Genomic DNA, 17789 nt, shown 5'->3' with positions numbered 1-17789 from the left:
ACAACAGATAACTAACATACTAGGAAATATCTAACTGTAAATTTAAAAATATAGTCCTGTTTTGGTGGTGAACACAATGCAGTCTATATCAAAGTAGAAATATAATGCTGTACACTTGAAATTTATACAATGTTATAAACCAATGTGACCTCAATAGAATAAATAAATATATAGTCCTAAATAATCCATGTGACAAGTAAATAAAAAATATTTTGAACTAAATGATAACAAAAATACTACATTTCAAAACTTGAGAGAAGCAGCTAAAGCAATACTTTACAGGAAAATTTATAACCCTAAACAAGTGCAACAGAAAAAAACAAAAATTAGGAAACAGTCTATTCAACAAGACAGAAAAAGAGTAGCAAAATAAACCTAGGACAAGTAAAAGAAAATAAGAGAAATGAGAAATAAAAAGAAAATATACAATAGAAAGGGACAACAAAGCCAGAAGTTGTGTCTTTGAAAAAACTATAAAGAAAAGCCAGAAGAATCTACAGATAATCTCTTATTAATTCTATAATTTAACAGACACAATTTGATATGTTTTATATTTCTATATACCAGCAGGAAACAATTAGAAAATAATCTTTTAAAGATATCACTACTTAAAATTGGATCAGAAAATATGAAACGCTCAGGAATAAATCTAACAAATAATGTACAAAACCTCTACTGAAAAGAATGAGACTATTATGAATCATTACAGAAACAGACAGATATCCATGTTCATAGATTGTTAAGACTCAATATTGGAAAAATGTAGGTTTTCCCTAAATTAACCTATAGAGTCAATTCAATCTCAATAAAAACCCCAAATGTTGTTTTTATGTTGGATTATTTGTTGGGTTTTTTGTGTGTGTGGAATTTGACACAGTGATTTTAAAATATATATGAAAGTGGGCCAAAAACAGCCAAGACTCTCTAGAAGACCAACAGCAAAGTGGGAAGACATGCTTTACCAGGTATCAAAACTTATAAAGTTATGGGGCTGGCCCGGTGGTGCAGCGGTTAGGTTCACATGTTCTACTTCAGTGGCCAGGGTTTGCTGGTTTGGATCCCGGGTGCGGACCTAGGCACCGCCTGTCAGGCCATGCTGTGGAAGGCATCCCACATATAATGTAGAGGAAAATGGGCACAGGTGTTAGCTTAGGGCCGGTCTTCCTCAGGAAAAAAGAGGAGGATTGGTGGCAGATGTTAGCTCAGGGCTAATCTTCCAAAAAAAAAAAAATCTTATAAAGTTATAAGTAGTTAAGAGAGTATGTCACTAGTATAGAAATAGACAAATAGATCAGTAGAACAGAAAAACAAGACCAGAAACAGAACTACACAAAAATGGACACTTGATATATGTCAGATGTGGCATTGCAGATCAGTGGAGGAAAGATGAACTTTGCAAAATCGATGCTGGGACAATCAAGTATCCATTTAGGGTGGGGGTAGATGAAACTGGACTTCATACTATCCACAAAATCTACTCAAGGTGAAGACCAAATTTGCGAAAGGTTACAACTTAAAAACTCTTAGAAGATAATATAGGAGAACATCTTACCTCAGGAAAGAGTTTCTTTAAAAGGATTCAAAAAGCACTAGCCAAAGTTGACAAATTCAACTATATCAAAACTGAGAGGGCCAGCCCAGTGGTGCAGCGGTTAAGTGCACATGTTCTGCTCCGGCAACCCAGGGTTTGCCGGTTCGGATCCTGGGTGCAGACATGGCACTGCTTGGCACGCCATGCTGTGGCAGACGTCCCACATATACAGTAGAGAAAGATGGGCACGGATGTTAGCTCAGGGCCAGTCTTCCTCAGCAGATGTTAGCTCAGGGCTAATCTTCCTCAAAAAAAAAAGAGTGCAAAAAAAAAAAAAACTGAGCAATTCTGTTGATCAACAGGCACCACAGAGAGTGAAATAACAAGCCAAAAACAGAAGAAACTTGTAACAGGTATAACTGAAGAACCAATAACCAAAACACATACAGAATTTCTAAAAATCAGTAAGAAAAGCACAGACGATCTAATAGAAAAAAATTGGGCAAACAACTGGAACAGGCACATCACATAAGAAGAAAACTCACATAAGAAGACATAAAACACTAGGGAAAGTGTTCATTAGTAGTCATGGAAATGCAAACTAAAATCATGAGATACCATCACATCCTTCAGATTAGCAAAAATTAAAGTCTGACAATACCAAGTGTTGAAAATGTAGAGCAACAGGGATTCTCATAAATTGTGTTAGTGGAAGCATAAACTGAAATAATTTTGAAAAATACTTTGCCATATGTGCATACCTCACAACCTAGCAATTCCATTCTTAGAAATTCTACAGAAACATTTGTGCACTTGCAAACATGAAACAGGTAAAAGACGACTCACCACCGAATTGTCTGTATAACAGCAAGAAACTGAAATCAACTCAAATGCCCATCAAAACTAGAAAGAATAGAGACTGTAGAAGTGACGTCAGCAACATGGTGGCATGAGCTCACCCGGGACTCTCCCTCCTCCAAATTACAACCAAAAAGAGCATCTGCTTTCCAACCAAAAAAAAAAATCCCAAGAACAGAAATTGTCAGAGACCCACAGCAGTCAAACGACGGAAGGGGGAGAGGGTGGAGCCGCCCTCGGAGGAGGTGGCACAGGGTACGAGAGAACTTCACTCCCTCCCCCAGAGACTGGGACTGCTGCCACAGGTGAGGGAAGGAGCAGGGGAGGGGCCACGCATCCAGGGATGGTCCAGGACTCCTACGCCCATGCAGTGGAAACCCTCTAAGGGGGGAAAGCTTTGGCATGTGGGGACCCCAGCAAGCCAGGGCCCCAGGAGACTAGAGAGCGAGAGCTGACACGAATCCAGGTCAGCATGCAAGAGAAAGTGCCCCTTCTCCCCCAACCCGGCTGCGCGCCGCCATCGCAGCTAAAGGCCAAGGGATCAGAACGCACGGCTCTCAACGCCCATCTAGTGGCGACAGGCTGTAACTGCAACTGAATAATACCATCATGCACAAAAACCGCTCCTCTACCATCCAGCAATTTATAAAAGCTCCAGTCCAAAAGAAAAACAGTAAAAATGCAGAAGTATGTCCTGAGGACTTGGAAATAGGTAAACTAAGTGAAGATGAGTTCAAAAATAGCTATCATCAAAATACTCAATGAGGTAAAGGGAAACATGGAGAAACAACTCAACGACTTCTGGAGTTACTTCACAAAAGAGATTGAAACCATAAAGAACAATCAAACAGAAATACTAGAGATGAAAAATACAATGGATCAGATAAAACAGAATACAGATTCCCTGAATACCCGTGTAGACACCAGAGAGGAACAAATTAGCATAATCGAAGATAGACAGGCTGAATGGCTCCAGACAGAGGAAGAAAGAGAACTAAGAATTAAAAAAACTGAAGAAAATCTCCAAGAAATAGCTGACTCAATGAGAAAATGCAACTTAAGAATAATCGGAATTCCTGAGAGCATGGAAAACGAAAACGGAGCAGAAAGTGAGCTCAATGAAATAATAGAAGAGAACTTCCCAAATCTAGGGATTGACAGAGGAATGTGTGTGGAGGAAGCTTTCAGATGTCCTAGATTTGTCAATGTACAAAGATCTACTGCAAGGCACACAGTAGTAAAAATGGCAAAAATGAATGACAAAGAAAGAATACCCAGGGCAGCAACACAGAAGAAAATAACCTACAAATGAACCCCTATCAGACTTTCAGCGGATTTCTCTACAGAAACCTTACAAGCTAGGAGAGATTGGAGTGACATATTCAAAATTTTAAAGGATAAAAATCTTCAGCCAAGAATACTCTATCCAGCAAAAATATCCTTCAGATATAAGGGAGAAATTAAATCTTTTCCAAACAAACAAAAGCTAAGGAATTTTGCAGTCACAAGACATCCACTACAAGAAATCCTCAAGAAGGCTCTCATACCTGAAATAAGAAAAAAAGGGAGAAAGGGGTCACAAAACACAGAGTAGGGAGACAGATAGAATCGGAATAGGATAGCAAATATTCAACTATAGCATTAGGATAAAAGGAAGGAAATCACCAAAGCAAAGACAATCTTATCACTCTAACCACAAACTCACAAGTTGAAATAAGAGATGAAAATAATAATTAAGGACAGGAGGAGGAAAGGGACTGAAACAGTCTAGGCTTAGGAAGTAAGAGACCACCAGAAAATGGACTACGTTATACACGAGATTCTGAATACAAACCTCAGCGTAGCCACTAAACTAAAAAGCAGAACAGAGACACTAAACATAAATAAGGAAAAATCTAAGAAATCAAGCATAAGAAATTGCAGAAGTCAATGAGTAGGCTAAAACACACAGGACGAGAAACAAAGGAAACACAGGAAAACCAGAAAACGAGCAACAGAATGACAGCATTAAGCCCTCAGGCATCAATACTCACCCTCAATGTAAATAGATTGAACTCTCCAATAAACTGACACAGAGTGGTGAGACGGATTAAAGAAGAAGATCGAACAATTTGTTGCCTCCAGGAAACACATCTCAGCTCCAAGGACAAACACAGGCTAAGAGTGAAGGGGTGGAGGACAATACTCCAAGCTAATAACAAACAAAAGAAAGCAGGTGTCACAATACTTATATCAGACAAAACAGACTTCAAGATAAGGCAGCTAAAGAGAGACATAGAGGGCCAATATATAATGATCAAAGGGACACTTCATCAAGAAGAAATAATGCTTATAAATGTCTATGCACCCAACACAGGAGCACCAAAGTTCATACAGCAACTATTAACAAACCTAAAATAAAAATTCAAAAATAGCACAATTAATAGTAGGGGACCTCCACACCCCACTCACATCAATGGACAGACCATCCAGACAGAAAATCAACAGAGAAACAGTCGAGCTTAATGAAAGGCTAAAACAGTTGGACTTAACATATATATATAGAACACTCCATCCAAAAACAGCAGAATACCCATTCCTCTCAAGCACGCATGGAACATTCTCAAGGTTAGACCATATGTTGGGAAACAAGGCAAGCCTCTATAAATTTAAAAAAAATTGAAATAATAACAAGCATCTTCTCCGATCATAATGCTATAAAGCTAGAAATTAATTACAAGAAAAAAGCTGAGGAAGGCGAACGATGCGGAGACTAAACAATATGCTATTGAATAAGCAATGGATCTTTGAAGAAATTAAAGAAGAAATCAAAAAATACCCGGAGACAAATGAAAATGATAACATGCCATACCAACTCATATGAAATACAGCAAAAGCTGTATTAAGAGGAAAATTCATCACAATACAGGCACATAGTAACAAACAAGAAAAATCCCAAATAAGCAATCTTAAACTACACCTAACTGAATTAGAGAAAGAACAAACAAAGCCCAAAGCCAGCAGAAGGAGAGAAATAACAAAAATCAGGGCAGAAATAAATGCCATTGAAATAAAAAAGGCAGTAGAAAGGATCAATGAAACAAAGGGCTGGTTCTTTGAGAAGATAAATAAAAGTGACAAAGTCCTAGCCAGACTTACAAAGAAAAAAAGAGAGAAACTTCAAATAAACAAAATCAGAAATGAAAGAGGAGAAATAACAACAGATTCTGCAGAAATACAACGGATTATAAGAGAATACTACAAAAAACTATATGCCAAAAAAATGGATAACCTAGAGTAAATGGATAAATTCTTGGACTCCTACAATCTCCCAAAGCTTAGTCAAGAAGAAGCAATTTGAACAGACCAATCACAAGGAAAGAGATTGAAACAGCAATCAAAAGCATCCGAAGAATAAAACCCCAGGACCAGATGGCTTTCCTGGGGAGTTCTACCAAACTTTCAGAGAGGATTTAATACCTATCCTTTTCAAGCTATTCCAAAAAATTAGGGAGAATGGAACACTTCCTAACATATTCTACAAGACCAACATCACGCTGACACCAAAGCCTGACAAGGACAGCACGAAAAAAGAGAACCACAGGCCAATATCGCTGATCAACATAGATGCAAAAATCCTCAACAAAATTTTGGCAACCCAAATTCAGGAATTCATCAAAAGGACCACACATCATGATCAAGTGGGAGTCATACCAGGGACACAGGGATGGTTCAACATCTGCAAATCAATCAACGTGATACACCACATCAACAAAGTGAGGAATAAAAACCACATGATCATCTCAATAGATGCAGAGAAAGCATTTCACAAGATCCAACAGCCATTTATGATAAAAACTCTGAACAAAATGGGGATAGAAGGGAACTACCTCAACGCAGTAAAGGCCATATATGACAAACCCACAGCCAACATCATACTCAATGGGCAAAAACTGAGCGCAATCCCCCTGAAAACAGGAATGAGACAAGGATGCCCTCTATCACCACTCGTATTTAACATAGTACTAGAGGTTTTGGCCAGAGCAATTAGGCAAGAAAAGTTATAAAAGGAATCCAAATAGTGAGTGAAGAAGTGAAACTCTCACTGTTTGCAGACGACATGATCTTATATATAGAAAACCCCAAAGAATCCATCAGAAAACTTTTAGAAGTAATCAACAACTACAGCAAAGTTGCAGGGTATAAAATCAATTTACACAAATCAGTAGCATTTCTATACTCTAATAAGGAACTAACAGAAAAGAACTCAAGAACACAACACCATTCACAATCGCAACAAAAGGAACAAAATAACTCGGGGTGAATTTAACTAAGGAAGTGAAAGACTTATACAACGAAAATTACAAGGCTTCTCTGAAAGAAATGGATGACGACATAAAGAGATGGAAAGACATTCCACGTACATGGATTGGAAGAATAAACAGAGTTAAAATGTCCATTCTACCTAAAGCACTCTACAGAGTCAACGCCATCCCAATCAGAATCCCAAGGACATTCTTTACAGAAATAGAACAAAGAATCCTAAAATTCATATGGGGTAACAAAAGACCCCAAATTGCTGAAGCAATCCTGAGAAAGAAGAACACAGCTGGAGGCATCACAATCCCTGACTTCAAAACATACCACAAAGCTACAGTAATCAAAACAGCATGGTACTGGTACAAAAACAGGTGCACAGACCAATGGAACAGAATTGAACACCCAGAAATAAAACCACACATCTAAGGACAGCTTACCTTCAACAAAGGAGCTGAGGGCATACAATGGAGAAGAGAAAGTCTTTTCAACAAATGGTGCTGGGAAAACTAGAAAGCCACATGTAAAAGAATGAAAATTGATCATTCTTTTTCACCATTCACCAAAATAAACTCAAAATGGATCAAAGACCTAAAGGTGAGACCTGAAACCATAAGGCTTCTAGAAGAAAACGTACGCAGTACACTCTTTGACATCAGTATTAAAAGGATCTTTTCGGACATCACGTCTTCTCAGAAAAGGAAAACAACAGAAAGAATAAACAAATGGGACTTCATCAGACTAAAGAGCTTCTTCAAGGCAGAGGAACATAGGATTGAAACAAACAAACAACCCACTAACTGGGAAAAAATATTGCAAGTCATACATCCAACAAAGGGTTATATACCATAATATACCATATATACCATTATACCATAATATATAAAGAACTCACACAACTCAACAACAAAAAATCAAACAACCCGATCAAAAAATGGGCTGGAGAAATGAACAGACATTCCTCCAAAGAAGATATACAGATGGCCAATAGGCACACGAAAAGATGTTCATCATCACTGTGCAGCAGGGAACTGCAAATAAAAACTACACTATCACATTCCACCCATTAGAATGACAAAAATATCTAAAACTAATAGTAACAAATGTTGGAGAGGTTGTGGAGAAAAAGGAACCCTCATACACTGCTGGTGGGAATGCAAACTGGTGCAGTCACTATGGAAAACAGTATGGAGATTCCTCAAAAAATTAAAAATAGAAATACCATACGATCCAGCTATCCCACTACTGGGTATCTATCCAAAGAACCTGAAATCAGCAATTCCAAAAGTCTCATGCACCTCTATGTTCACTGCAGCATTATTTACAATAGCCAAGACGTGAAAGCAACCTAAGTGCCCATCAACAGATGACTGGATAAAGAAGATGTGGTATATATACACAATGGAATACTACTCAGCCATAAAAAAGAACAAAACCATCCCATTTGCAACAACGTGGATGGACCTTGAGCGAATTATGTTAAGTGAAATAAGCCAGATAGAGAAGTACAATCTCTGTATGACTCCACTCATATGAGGAATTTAAACATGTGGACAGAGAGAACAGATTAGTGGCTACCAGGGGAAAGGTGGGGTTGGGGGTGGGCACAAAGGGTGAAGGGGTGCACCTACAACACGACTGACAGACATAATGTACAACTGAAATTTCACAAGATTGTAACCTATCATTAACTCAATTAAAAAAACACTAGTAAGAATATATTGTAGTATAATCATACAATGGAATACTTTAGCAAAACAAAATCTAATGAATTATGGCTAACTATAACAACTTGGAATTAATTTCCCAAATGCTGAACTAAGCTTTTAAAATCACATAAAATAATCACATGTACAAAAACTAAACTATATTATAGGTAACTAAACTACATTAAAATATTAAACTATACAAGAAAACTAAACTATATTATTTAAGGATATACAACATGGTGTTTAAAACTATAAAGTAAGAAAATGATTATCACAAAGGTCAGGATAACAGCAACCTCCACAGAGGGGAATATGTTGACAAGGGTAAGAGGAGGGTGAGGTAAGGGGGAGGCAATTCTGATTTGCTGACCTGGGCGATGAAAACACAAATATTCACTTCATAATTTTCTTTAAATTGCACGTTTTATCATTCTCTTGTATATATCAATAAAAAGGAATATGTTTGCTATGGTAATTTAATAAATAAAGCAACCTATGTAAGTCCAGTACCTAGTGTGCATTAAAAAAAAAAAAGCTACTATAACTATACAATTTTTTGTATCCTCTAAAGTGCCCACCACAACAAGTTACTCATGGTAGATGTTCAAATATTTTGTTCAATAAATGAAACAAATCCCTTTCAATCACTGCACTAAAAGACAATTTAGATCAGAATGGATAGGTTCTCTAACTTCTAATTTCTATTTCAAAAGCCCTAGAGCTTGAATTCCTTGTATCCTAACAGGTACCCTTTCCTCTCCCTTTAGCATCCCTGATCTCTTAATCTTTAAACTCATAATATACATCTTACCTGCCTTACTAGACTGTTAAGTAGCTGTTCATTAAATGCTTGGAATCCTATAATCTGAGAAATTTAAAGCAGAAAAGAGGAAGAAGAAAGGCTAAAGTTAAGGAAAGGGGAAACTGTGGGGAAAAAACAGCAAACACAGAACTTGAGTTATCCTTACATGAAAATACCCAGGACATCAGGTTTTAATTGCACAGCTTCAAGGAGCCAAGAAGCATAGGGTGACAAAGCAGGTAAATCATCTGTTGTCCCTCTGACTCAGGTACCATAAAACAATTAAAGCAGATTAACATTCATGTCGATCACCTACTAGGGGAAAGAAAGTGTACCTATGTCCCAAAATATATCTACATCTCTTGAAATTCTCTTAACAACAACAACAAAACACACAACAACAAAGCCCTCTTGGATTATAAGACTCTGTGGAACAAATCAACTCCTTCTCAATTACCTAGGGAACAAACTTTACTTCTTAAATAATTTATTCAATATGTATTACTTATCCATAGTTCAAAAGATTAAACACAAATACCCATCAGATCCAGACTTGTTAATAAAATTATGGTATATCAACGCAACAGAATATTATGCCTCCGTAAAAAAGAATGAGAAAGATCTGTATATACCAATATGGGATGCTCTCCAGAATATATTAAGTGAGAAAAAAAAAGAGGTACAAAACAATACATATAGTATCTTACCTTTGATGTATGAAGGGAGAATACACACATACACAGATATCTTATTTTTAGAAGAAAAAAATACTGTAATGATTGATCAGAAATCTACAAAAATTGTTATCTATAGGGGAGCAAGGAGGAAACAGAGTAGAAGGGATGGAGATACATATTCCTTTTCATGTGGTTTCTCCTTTTGAACTATGTGTTTTACACACTCCAAGGGTAATATTAAATCAAAAAACAGAGGAAGCAAACCCTAAAATGAAAAACAAATGGATCTAACTACATATCAAATTAGTAGCAATCACACTGAGAAAATAATGATTTCAAGTGACTTTTGAATACAGTACTAACAATAAGTATACCCTTAATGGGATACGTTCTGAGGACAAAATGAAATGCAAAGAAATCTTAAACTTCACTGAGTAGTTTTATTTATTTTGAAACTACTTTAGGCATACTTAGAAAAAAAACAATTACATCAATATTAACAAAAACTAAGATCTTCAATGTAAAAGAGATTAAAAGTAATTTTTTAAAAACAGATGAAGAAAGAAACCTACAATGTCAAATTTGAACTAGAATTATCAATATGACCTCCTGGTTTTTCTTCCCTCCTGACAAGGCCTAAAAACAATGACAGCCCCATAACAAGAAGCATACTTAGCATCCAGATATTGGTTTATAAATATGAGCCTCCACTCTAAAGAGACAGAGCTCCTTGGAGAAATTGCTGATTCCAGCCCAAGCAAGAAAAGTCCCTGGTCAGCCAAGATACCTTGTACCCAAAAGTAAAGAATCACTCAAAGACGAATAATGGGTTCATGCAAAAAGAACTCAGGCGTCTACTTGAAGGAACTCCCAATGTCCTTATTTGAGACAATTTAAACATCCAAAAGGAAATGTCTGTAACTAATTGTATACAACAAATAAAAATCCAAGAGACCATTAAAAAACTCATTTGTCACCACCATAGATGACTATTAGACCAACTCCGCACTCTGAAAACTAGAGGGGAAAGAATTAAGTGTGTATTTACTCTGCCCTTTTAGGAGGAACTGTAGTTCACTCCCAGTTGATGAAGGTCATAACGCTCTTGCTAGCTTGAAGAACGACAGCTAATACACGTAAAACAATTACAGAATTAGAAAATCTTTTTGCTGAGCAAGACTGTTGCTGAGCTAACATCTGTGCCAATCTTCCTCAATTTTATGTGGGATGCCACCACAGTGTGGCTTGACGAGCAGTGCTAGGTCTGCACCCAGGATCTGAACCTGCAAACCCCAGGCCGCCAAAGCAGAGTGCACAAACAACCACTACACCAACGGGCCAGCCCCAAAAGTACCATTTTTCAACCTCCAATTAAATAACTTATTTGCCTAAGGCTCAAGAAAGGATGCTAAAATTATTAGGTAAAGAATTTTGAAGAATGCAATATTTTTATGGTACCAAAGTATCACCCCCACAGATTATTGTACTTGATGATCATAGGAGGAAAAAAATAACTCTTACAATGAAGAGAGATAGCAAACCCCACCTTAAATCTCACAAAACTTAGATCGCTAATAGTGACATTATGTAGCTCCCATAGTAGGCATATGAAATACAACATCACCTATGAAGTATTCTTGCCAAAACTTTTTAACATGTATCTAATCAAGCTTTTAAAATAGAACTTACAGTTTACAGGATACACAGGGAACAGAGGAAATTTAAGTTAAACAAAAGCACAAAGAAACAATCAGGTAACTCTAGAAAACAGGCCATTCTACAAGATAATGATCTGGTCTTGTCAAAGAAATTTCGATACCATAAGAAAGGAGAGTGAAGGAAAGAAGCTTTCTAGATGAAAAGAGACGAAAAAGATAATCAAATGCAATGCAAAAATCTTGACTGAATTCTGATTTGAAAAAATCATTTTCTGGGACAATTGGTAAAATTTAAATATAGACTGAATATTAAATGTTATTAGGAAATTTCTGTTATTTTTCTTAGGGGTTGGCAATGGCACTGTGGTGACGTAGAGCATATCTATTTCCTCAGGAGATACATGCTAAAATATTTTGAAGTAAATGTCAATATTCGCAACTTTCAAAAGGTTCAGTAAAAGTATATACACACATACACATAGAGAACAATAAAGCAAATATGGATGGCATATTGGTAACTTCTGAATCCAGGTGTCAGATATACCAATGTTCTTTGTTCTATTCTTTCAAGCTTTCAATATTTTCAAAGTTTTTTATTATAAAAAAGTAGGGGGGAAATAGGAAGAAAACTAAAAGAAGGTAGTTGAAAAGTAAAGAAAAAACATGATCTCAAAATCATTTATGAATACACATCTACACAGTCACCTGAAGAACCTTCTCCCTTACATAAAAAAAGAGATTACTCAGCCCACTATCATCTGATCAATATAAGTAAACAGATTTCAAACAAATACTTACACACTATAAACAGCAATAGTACTATAATCTGTCAATGATTTGAGGAATGTTTGCCATTGGCAAACAGAACATTTTGTTATGATACCTACCACTGAATCAAAACACATTCTTACATCCATTAATCTGACATACTAAGACATCAAGAGAAGCACTTCTTTGAAATTTTTTGAATTGAAAAATATGATCACATTTGAAAGACAGCTAGCCGACTATCCTCCTAAGATTTACTTCTATTTCCAACAAACTTTTATTAGCCATTTATTCTAAATGCCACAAAATGAAATTCTTTAAATTCTTGATCTTGTATTTAAACACAACAAAAAATAGAGGGGCCAGCCCCTTGGCCAAGTGGTTAAGTTCATGTGTTCTGCTTCAGTGGCCCAGAGTTTGCCAATGTGGATCCTGAGCACAGACCTAAACACTGCTCATCAAGCCATGCTGTGGCAGCATCCCACACAGAAGAACTAGGAAGGACTTACGACTAGGATATACAACTATGTACTGGGGCTTTGGGGAGGGGAAAAAAAAGAAAAAACAGGAAAAAAGAAGACTGACAATAGATGTTAGCTCTGGGCCAATCTTCCTCACAAAAAAAAAAAAAGAAAGAAAGAAACAGATATACTCAAGTGGGAAAAGGAAGACTTGTTGATTATCAACTATACGCTTGGTGCTTTACATAAAGTGTTTAATGATAATCTTATGAGGTAAATATTCCCGTTTAAGAGATGAACATCTTTAAGCTCAGAAATGTTAAGTAACTAGCTCATAAATAACAGCTCATAAGTGATGAGGCTGGAAACTGAATTAAGGTCTGTTAGAAATCCAGGTTTGAAAGTCCATATTCTCTCCACTTAACTGGCCTTAATGGATTTAATATTTATACAAAGAAAAGTCCACCTAAGGAAATTAAGTTTAAAAGAATATCATCATATTCAAAGAGCTACATAATCTTAAAGTTTAAGAAAAATTAAAACTGAGAAAAAAGAAAAAGTATACTCTAAAATTATTGTTAGTTGTTAAAAACAACCAATTCTTAGCAAGCCAGCTGTCTATGACACAGGACAGCTAGTACTTTCCTCTCTGTACATGTAAAATTATACTCCAGTTGCCCGCTGGATGACCCCACTGCCAAATATGCTAGCAACATAATTCACATTAAAACCCAGAGGCCAAACAGCATTTGGAAAGTGCTGTACATGTATACTATACCCATCTCAACATGTTCACCACTCAAAACTAACAGGCTATTTTCAGCAAATATTCTTTGATCTATCTTATCTTTTTCTGCCACTCTAAAATTATATTAAACTTATAAACAAGAAAATCTACCTAAATACAAACATCCCACAACTGAATATTAGAATATTAGTATTACACGATCTTGAATTTGTCTATGACATAAAAGGATGCCAAAATTACATTTCTATAATATAAATTATGCAGTTTCTTTCTATAGGTTCAAAATTCCAATGCCTATGTCTCTTGTATGTCTAAAGACACACACAAAATATGCAGAGAAATCTATATGTTAAAGAGTTTTCCTATTTAAAATTAAATCCTCCTGAACTGGATTAGTGACTAGAAGAGGGCATGAGGGAGCTTGTGGAGTTGTAGTAATATTCCGTATCTTGATGTGGATGTTGGTTACACTGGTGTGGTCACTTGGTAAAAATTCACTGAGCTGTACATTTATGATCTCTGTACTTTTTTGTGTACTTTATAATTTATAAAAAGCTTATATTTTAAAAATTCTCAATCTAAAAACCTGCCTTACTATATTACATTGCTATCAAAGATGTTAAAGCCCAGTGAAGAAAATAAACAAGTAATCAGGAATTTCATTAGAGAGCTATGACAGAAGTAAGCACTATGTACCACAGGAGCACATAAGAGTTGCACCTAACTTATCCTGGAAGATGTAAACGAAAGTTTCCTGAAGATACATCTGAACTGAGCGCTGAAGGAAAGGACTCAGCCAAATGAAGCAAGGCGGAAGGGGAAGATTGGAAAGGGAACAGAGAGTGCAAAGACAAGAGGAAAAGCACTTTATCTGAAAGGAAGCCTAATTTGAATAAGACTGTATCAAATAATTTATGGAAGAGAGCAAGGAGGAAAGCCTAGAGAAGAGTCAGATCATGAAGAATCTCATATACATTCCATGCTACAGTTTAAAGTTTATCCTGAAAGCAAGAAGAAAGCACTAAAGATCTTTCAACAGGAAAAATCATGATTAGATTTGAATTTGTGCTGTAAATGTCATTTATGGTGCCTGCCATACCTGCAAGCCCATTTTGTGAGAAACCAGCCTGCACACTGGCCCATGCTTTTCACATTATGATCCTGCCCCACACCCACATGCACAAATAAACACATGGCCAACACTAAATGGCCAGGAGTGGTCACATGACCCAAGTACCCAGGCTTGCTAGCAGCCCATGAGAAAAAGAGCTGAGCCAAAGAGATTGCTTCTCAGGAACTCAATCCAGAAAATCCTAGTGAGAAGGAAGAAGTTAGCAACAGGAGCTCAAGTTTATAAGATAGCAGCCAGGAGGCAAGATTTTGGCATGGGAGTGACACAATAGTTATAAAGAGACAGAAATTAGGAATAAATGGAAGCTATGAAATAGAGGGGGAAAAATTGGAGTAGAGAGAAAAAATAAGCCACAGAGAAATAGAGTAGCTAAAACAAGTTAACAGTAAAGCACTAGAGTGAAATCTGTCTTTTCCTACTTCTAGTTCTAGTTTTATTTATTAAGCTCCTGTTCTTCTTGAGACCAAGGTGTTTAACTTTTTCTGGGTTCCCTTGTGCCTGTTACCTTTCAATAAGCACTCCACTACCTAAGGTAACTTGAGTCTCTTGCTTGCAACTGAAAGAGGCTAACTAAAAGAGCATTTTAGAACACTTACTCTGGCGGCAGTTCAGAGAATGAACTGAAGGGTATGGCAAAACAAGAGACAGAAGAGAGCAGGCTAGAAGACTACTTAGAAAGCATTACAGAAGCACGACATTTGGGGTTAAAATAGAGACAATAAAAATAGCAATAAGGAATGATCTGAAATATCATGAGGGAGAATAAGTAGACTTAGTGATCTTGGTAGTAAGGTACAGAGTGAAAAGGAAGATGATTCCCAGGTCCATGAAGCCTTCATGAGGAGACAGCAGTGCCATTCATCAAGACAGGAAATCAAAAGAAAAATTTTGTTTCAGTTTGTCTCCCTCTCCCCCACCTTTTTTGAGGGAAGAGAGGTAGAGAATAGTTTTATTCTGTACATGTTTGAAGTGCTTGTGAAACGTGAATCCAAGTGGAGATGTCCATTAGCAGTGATTTATAGGGGTCTAGAGTACAGCAAAAGCTCTACACAGTAGCTCCAGACTTAGGAAGAAATACATTAACGTCATAGTTTTAAAACATGACTGAAAATTCTTCAGCTAATATTTATTTTAAACTAAATTAACATAATTAAAAATCAGGTAAATCAAAAAACTTATTCTTGGCAAACCACATTGTCAACCCTCTGCACTTCTCTGCAAACACTGAAGATTGAACAAGCTTCAACAATAGTGTAATCCAAATGATTAGGAAAGATGTGATTTATACTACTAATGTTTACTGAGGTTTTACTCTTTTAAAAAAAACCTAAGTTTACTCCATTTCCCTCATGAATTATATACCACTAATGTTAACTAAGGGAAAAAACTGTTAAAAAGTCATGTTAGACAGTGAACCTCGCTACTGATGCTTAAACTATAATAACAAGATTTTTTTTTAAGTTAATCACATAATTTACAGCTTAACATTCAACTCTTCCTATACTGTAAATGTTGGGTTTCTGTCCTACAATCTGTTCTCCTCTCATCTATACCCTTTGCTCCAGAATCTATTACTACCAACCCAGAACTTGATAATAAGCTTAAGACACAAATCCAGCTGCCTACTGGCCATCTACATCGGACAGAAGTATAATCACCCAAATGTCAGAAATTGAATTCCTCTTTCTTGACAAAAAATAAAAATCCCACTCCTCCCTCCTATGGCTCACCACCTCAGTGAAAGGCAGAAGCTAGAAACCTAGATATTATCCTCTATGAACCCTCTCCCTAATCCCAAATTGAATGAAATCACCAAGACTTATCTATTCCCAATACTCAAATCCATACCCACTGCCATCATTTGCCTGGACTACCCTCCCAATATTCCTGCCTTTAGCATTAGTCTACCCTTCAATACAACACTCCACACTGCAGCCAGAGCGACCTTTTAAAAATGCAAATCTGATCATTTCAGTCCCCTACACCAAATCCTTCAATAACTTATTTGATAAATATAATCACCATCAAAACTAGTCACTCCACGGAAGCTCAGAGGTTCAAAGAGAAATTTACTTTAGTTATACCCTTTTTTGTAGGTTCAACACAAAAGAATCATCAGGAAATTTTAACAGCTGATACATTTAAAAGAAAAGCACGCAGTACTATTTGTAAAAGCAAAGACTGAAAAATAACCTCAAGACCACCACAATGGAATACTATCCAGCCAGTAAATGAGGCACTTCCATATGTACTATTGTTCAATAACCTCTAGGATCTATTATTAAATGAAATTTTTTAAAAACAAACTATATACAGAGTGTACAGTATGTAAGCATTTGTCTGTGGTGTGTTTTAAAAATATAAATGTACAGGCCTGTATACGCTAGAAGTATCACAGGAAGGTCACACACGAAGATGGAAACAGTGGTTGCCTCTAAAGAGGGAAAATGGATGGTTGGAGGTAAGAGAGGGAAGAGAAATTTTTTACTGCATACTCTTTTGAACCTTTTGACTTTTATACTATGTTCAGTTATTACCTATCCTTATGATTTTCTCCCTCCTCAGTTCCACACACACAAAATAAAAATTTTAAAAGTACTGACTACAAAAATCTCTCTATACTTCATCCCTGTACCAACGTTAAAATTATGCACTGATCATTTGGGGTAACATTACATTACCTTCTTGACAGCTCAGGAGTTCAACTTCAACAAACAACATTTTATTCAATATTTTACTACTGCTGGGAAGGCTGTTGATAACGTCAGTGAACACTGCATGATAATTGTACTTGCTCCTTGGAAAAGCAACACAGCAGCACCAGGGAGTAAAAACTTAAGTTTAACTGATATTAAAATTTTCAGGGATTAAGTAAAGCTACAAATCCTACTTTTCCAGGAAATTCAAAACCAGCAAACCAAAAAAAAGTCCCCTGGTATCCTTCAAAAACTGCAAAAGATCTGCAAAAATCTACAAGAAAGTGAGGCAAATGATACTACACGGACACAGTTATATCCATTAGTGTAATGTGATTTAATCCTTATAGAGGTCCCTAAAATGTCATATCTGGACTACCTCACACGTTCTGCAGAAGAGACAAGATGAGAAGCTGGCTGCGTGACCTTATAAGAGCGCACCCATCCCCTGCC

At 36.5% G+C, this 17789-nt stretch overlaps 1 protein-coding gene across 6 annotated transcripts in view; it reads right to left on the bottom strand.

The window, feature by feature from the left end:
• The window catches only part of LOC124233049 (unconventional myosin-IXa), a 289642-nt gene that overhangs the window by 270632 nt on the left and 1221 nt on the right, over positions 1-17789 (bottom strand). The gene's annotated exons all lie outside the window — the stretch shown is intronic.

Source organism: Equus quagga, unplaced genomic scaffold, assembly GCF_021613505.1.
Source record: "Equus quagga isolate Etosha38 unplaced genomic scaffold, UCLA_HA_Equagga_1.0 153_RagTag, whole genome shotgun sequence".
Taxonomy (NCBI): Eukaryota; Metazoa; Chordata; class Mammalia; order Perissodactyla; family Equidae; genus Equus; species Equus quagga.
Note: the sequence above shows the minus strand (reverse complement) of the source record. Positions and strands in the feature narration are given on the sequence as shown.